The sequence below is a fragment of the Prinia subflava genome, chromosome 7, assembly GCF_021018805.1.
Source record: "Prinia subflava isolate CZ2003 ecotype Zambia chromosome 7, Cam_Psub_1.2, whole genome shotgun sequence".
Classification (NCBI taxonomy): Eukaryota; Metazoa; Chordata; class Aves; order Passeriformes; family Cisticolidae; genus Prinia; species Prinia subflava.
In genome coordinates this window covers 7,631,833-7,637,832 of record NC_086253.1, presented here as the reverse complement: position 1 = coordinate 7,637,832, position 6,000 = coordinate 7,631,833, and positions in this window count along the sequence as shown.

Here is a 6,000-nt window from a genome sequence, read left to right as displayed (position 1 = left end):
AGATGATGAAACTGTGAGTGAGGCAGTCCAGCAAGATCTGAGGTACCTCAGTTATGCCTGGATGCACTAATTGGTAGGAGACTGGAGGCAAATTTAAATAAAAATACACTGCACAATTATGAGAGATTAAATCAAGCTGGATTTACTGCAGGAGGGAAGGGAAGAAGCACGTGGCTGCAGTTTGAGTATCACAGAAACTCTGTCCACCAAACCTCCCTGACACTGAGCACCCCACCAGAAGCAACTCTTGATTTACCAGGTGAAGGTGTCTCAAGAAATTACCCCTTCAGCTTAACTCTTGGGCCAAGTGAGTAATTCTGCAAATGACTAAGTAAAATGGTTTATAGAGATTTAAGTGGAGGGGTGTGGAGGTCAGAGCTGATTCTTGGAGAGCTTGTGTTCATTTCCTTTCTTTGGTGCTGTCCACAGCCTGAGTTTTGATCTCAGCCTGTGCCACAGCAGCCACTTAGAGGTCGGGGTTGGGTGCCATGTGCCAAAATAGTGCTTAAATAAAATAGTGAGATTAAAACCAAGAAGCCCAGGAAGGCCTTTTTTGCCCATGTCTGCTCAGAGACTGTAGTTTGCAGCCCTATGAGAAGGACACACAGAATTTCCAATATCAAAATGAAGCTCTGAAGAGCAACCATCAAATCACAGAATCATTTAGGTTGAAAAGGTCATCAAGTCCAACCATTAACGCAGCCCTGCCTAGGCCACCACTAAATCATGTCCCTAAGGGCCACATCTGCACATCTTTTACATACCTTAAAGTATTTAAATTCCTCCAGGAATAGTGTCTGCACCATTTCACTGGGCAGCCTGTTCCTATGCAAGAGCACAGGTCATTTAAGAGAAGTTTAAGCAAAAAACGACAGAGTATTAAAGTATTACTCGCTTTCATATGGCTGAAGATTAAGTGTGAAGCACAGAAGTGACTGAAATAGCACCTCTTAGAGAGGTTTTAGTGGCCAGTCACCACCACAAATCTAAAAAACTATTCTAATTAAAGCAACATCATTATCAGAGAGAAGAAAAGAGGGAGAAGTGCATTCAGAAGTGAGCCATTATCTAGTTTTGCAAAACTTACAGATATTTTCATGTCTGAAGATTGTCTTAATAATATTTTTACATTCTCTTAAATGAGAGTGAAGAGTAGGGTTGGTATCTGTCATCTTTGCTTCCTTTCTTTGAAGCTTTAGGTACTGGGATTGTGACACTACATGGTGTTTAGGTGCTGTGAAGAAAAGCTGTCAACATCTCTTGGAAAGTACTCTCCAAATTAAACAATTAATTTTTTTTTTAAAGGTGTCTAACTGCTGACTTAGACTGAAAATTAATCAGAATTAAAAGCCCTGCTTCTTTGGGATGGAATTGTGAATGTGTGGGTCTATTAGTATAGAAAATTGCTAGAAACCTGTATTTTTCTGACACAGCAGTGTCTTCTGCCATGCCCTTTGAAGCAGGACTCCTCATCTATGGAAATTCAGTCTGGTGTCAGGGATGGACCAGCGCCAGGAGTTAGGGAGAGCTGTCCTAGTTGGCCACACGTCCCATTTCACAAAAGCCAAGGTGGAAACCCAGCTAGAAATCCATCCCCTGGGCTCTCCCTGGGCATGGATTCACACAGGGAAATACGATTTCCAGGGTGCTCTACATCCACAGGGTCACCCAGTCCAGTGCTGACCTGGGTTAACTGCAATAAATGCTCTTTGAAGCATATTATGGAGAGGGAATGGCAGATATTTCACCTTAACTGACTGAGTTAAGCTCCTTTCTTTTTGCAAACTATTTCCCAAAGTACAACAGTGTTAGCTTGCTCCTCTTCATCCTGCAGTGAGAATAATTTCTGTGGAACGTGTTTTCCCTCCTGTTAAATATTTTCTCTTAGCATGTCGAGCGTGTACATTGCTGCTGGCAAAAAGCAACCAGACTTGTGGAAAGAAAAATTTCTGAAGAATGTGTGGGGTGTTTGGGTGGAGCACAAACGAGCAGATGTTCCCACAGAACAACAGGGTTTCATGGTGAATGAGCAGAGGTAAAGCCCTGGCTCCAGGGCAGCTGGATGTGTTAGATGTGCTCCAGTGTAAGAGCCACAAATGCAGCAGAGCTGCAGGAAAAATGACTGCTGGGATGTGACTGAACCCTTGAAATGCTGAGTCTGGGCGTTTCCTGCTGAGGGAGATTATTGGGATGGTTGGATGTGGGATTACTGGGATAATCTGTGTCGGGCTCACAGCCACCCTCAATTGACAGTGTTTGGCTTTCTGAAGCAAATTAACTAACGTGAGGTTTAATGTCAGGCAGAAGAATGCCTGTAAGGAGTTTCAGACTTGAGCATTTGAAGATGGGCCATCTAAATCCACATTATTTGGAAATAGTAAAATACCTTTTTTTTTTGGCTTGTAATTGTTTTATTTCTGAAAGTGAGTGGTCAAAAATGATGAAATGTCTCTTTCACCTCACCCAAGCAAGGTCGAGAAGCCCAAAATATAATCCTCCACTCCATGCTAGTGTGGTTCCTGTGCCCCAGTTCCTAGGGGTACAGCGACAATGTGATCAGATAGTTAACAAGGCTATTGCTTTAATTTGCAACATATTGAATCTCTCAGCCCTTCTGAAAATATGTGCCTTAGCTTCAGTGTCTGTAAACTATGATAATTAGCTGTAGAAACTCATCTTTCAAGTTTGACATCTTTGGCACCATCCTAAAGGATTACCCAGAGAAAGGAAAAGCCCCTCCAGTGCCCCCCTTGTCACTGAACCCTGCCACATCTGTGTTCCAGGGAGATGTGTCACCAACTCACTCCGTTCCTCGAGCTTGCATTGCCCTACTAAATACTCTATTAAATTTGCTGAAGTCTTTCTTTTTCTGCACCTGTAAAATGTGAAAATAGCTTAACAATTAACCTAAATGTTTCTCTGATTCACTGATAATAATTTATTATCTGCTGAAATTCCCACTCTCTGCACATTAGACGTCCCACCCAAAATCTGCAGCATTGGTGCCTGAACTTCAAGGTACCTAAGATGAACGGTGTGAGCTCTGCTCCTGGAGTGTTACTGAGAGCTTGGTGATATCTGATTTCCTCTGTCTTCTTTGTATCTTGCTCATGCGTGCATTCTGCACAGAAATCTGGCAAATGTTTAGCTGGACTAAATTGAGATGTTGCACCTCATCTGATATTTAATGTGAACCATTCACACCTTTGAGGCTGGAATTAAGTGTCAGGTTTCAGTCGCTGTAATTAGCAGTTGCTTGAAATGATAGTTAAATCCATTTTCTGAGCCAAACATATCACTCAGATACTGAGGAAAGAAAAATAAACACAGATCAGATCAGAATTAGATTTGATAATTTGGAATTCTGTGCAAAATAAGATGGAAACTTTGAAGGGCAAAGAGATGTGGAAGCTTGTCCCTTTTGTAGCCACAGATTCTCATTTCTCAGGGGGATAAGAAAGCTGTTTTATAAGCCATGGGAGGACTGTGCTTGCCCTGTCTGTCTTCTGTAGCTGAATCCTGAGGGATGATGTGGACTTTGCAAGGGAGTAACTGCAGGAACAATTTCAGGTGGTGCTTTTAGAAAGGGGCTGTTGCCTTGATATGAGTCCGTTGTGAGGAGCATCCCAGATCAGAACCACAAAACAGCCAATTCCTGAGTGAGGAATGAGGTCTCAAGTTCAAATATTGCCTTTTTTTTTTCCCTTTGCAGAATAATCAGAGGCTGGCTTGTCACTGAACAACTCCAGCTCTAGGATATTTCACAGGTCTTGGTTATTGCATGGAGTCACAGTGAGGAGCAAAACCTCCCTGGAGGTGTTTAAAAGGCACTTGGGAACGTGGTCTAGTGGTGGGCACAGTGACACTGGGCTAGCTGGTGCTCCCAATGACCTTAAAGCTCTTTTCCATCCTCAGTGACTCTGTGATGACCAACACTTAGTGACCAGGAGGCAACATTGCACCTGAGCATTCACCCCTAACGCTGCATTGCTTGACTGCTTCATTTCTCAACTTTAATGTTGCATAAACAACTGTTTTTCTGCCCTGTTCTACGTGCTCACACACGCACAGAGGCTTTGCCTCTCCAGTCCCTCCCACACAAACAAACCTCTACTGGCTTTGCTGGAAATTTTGCCTAACACCTGAAATGATGGTATTTTACAGGGTTCCTTCAGGCTGACTGTAATAATGGGGATGTGTCTCCCTTTTGGAGAGCTGCCCACTCTCCTTGGGCTCATACAGTTCGTACATTCTTCTCTGTTCATAAAATCCATGAGACTGGGCAAGGCAAATATGAGTTTGTGTCCCCAATGTGAGGATTGTGATGCATTCAGAAAAATTAACTAGCTGTTGATCAGCCAACCAAAATTATTTTGGATTCCGTAACCTCAGAGCAACCCCCTTTGCCAGTAATTTCTTGCCCTTTCTCTACCTTGTAAAAATTTCTTAAATTCTACTTTTGAGTACAAGACTTGGAAAAGTCATGCCAACAGCACTCTGTAATGTTGAAATGAATAAAGCATTTACCTTTCTGTTTTCTGAATATCCAGTAACAGTCTTGCTTCTGCAAACTCAGTTCCTGAAAATGTCGTTAAAATCATTCTCAAAGAGTGAAAACTGATAGTGGAGTTTTGCATGAAGTGAACTTGGTATCTAAAGGCTCTCACTGGCTCAGGTGTCTGAACTCCTGTTTATTTTTTTTAAAGAGAAAAACAAGTGATCATCACAAACAAATAATAATTTGGGATAAAATTAGAGTGTGCATGTATCTCCTATGCTCTGAGACCCTTTTGATGAAAAATCTCATCACAAGTAATTAACAATTAGGGGGAAGAGGTGGATGTGGAAGGAAGTGCATCCAGAATGTTTCAGCCCATCTGAGACTTTCTCCAGCTTCAGGCAGAATTAGTCTTGGTGGTAAACATCAATAAAACTGATAAGCAATACTAAATGCATCAATTTTCCCAGAGTTTTTACATAACAACAGAACTGTTCCTAGGCTGACATTGCACCTAGCAAGCATATAGGTATCAGATATTAATTACCACGTATTTGTTAATACTGGGAAAAAAACACCTGCAGAGAGAAGGGGAGTGATGCCCACCTGGCAGAGCTCCTTCTGGCCTCTGCACAGACATTGATGTGAGCAGAAACACCAATTTTCTGTTATTTTTAGGCTGCAGGAAGTCCAACTTCACTTATACATCATAAACCTCTTTGCTCAGCCTGTACAAGGAGAGATAGGAACTCCTTTGCCTTCCTCCCTTGCAGCCTGGAGCCAGCAGCCCAGTCTGGATCTCAGTGTTGGTTCAGCATCACAAGGTTTGTTGCATTTATCTGCCTTTTCTCTGTCACCTTTTTTTTTTTTTTTTTTTTTTTTTTTTTTTTTTTTTTTTTTTTAATCTAATAGTCATTTTGCTATCCAGGAGCCAGATATGGTGGTTTCAGACTTGGTGGTTGCTTTATTTTTCATCAGAGGTCATCATATTGTACATCCTCTCCTCTCTCTTGAGCTCTTTGAAAGATGATAAAACCTGCCAAAGCATTACCTAATTTTCATGTGGTTTTGTTGTATGAATATTTCCTTGGGTAGTTTGTGAAGGGCTTTTTGGTAACTGATTTTTATTTTTATTATTTGGATGTTTATACACCCTAGACTGAGGCAATAACAATTGTTCTGAGTGGAATGGCATTTTTGAAGAGGGAGACACTGCACAGTCTCATCGAGACAGTCCAGGTGTTCTCCCAGAGTTTGACCATAAATGCCTTGGGGAGGTACTTGCAGAGGCTCTGCATGTGTAGACCATAAACCTCCAACAGAAGAATTCCATAGGAATGTATATGCTGACGAGAGCATTTCCACAAAAGCATTTTACAGTGCCAGATCAAAAAGGCCTAAAATTTGCCTCCTGCATCTCTTGTGTAGGTTAGAGTTGACTGCATGGTTTCTGTCCAAGGAAGAATATCACCAGATATTTGCATTACATGTACAATAAGGTG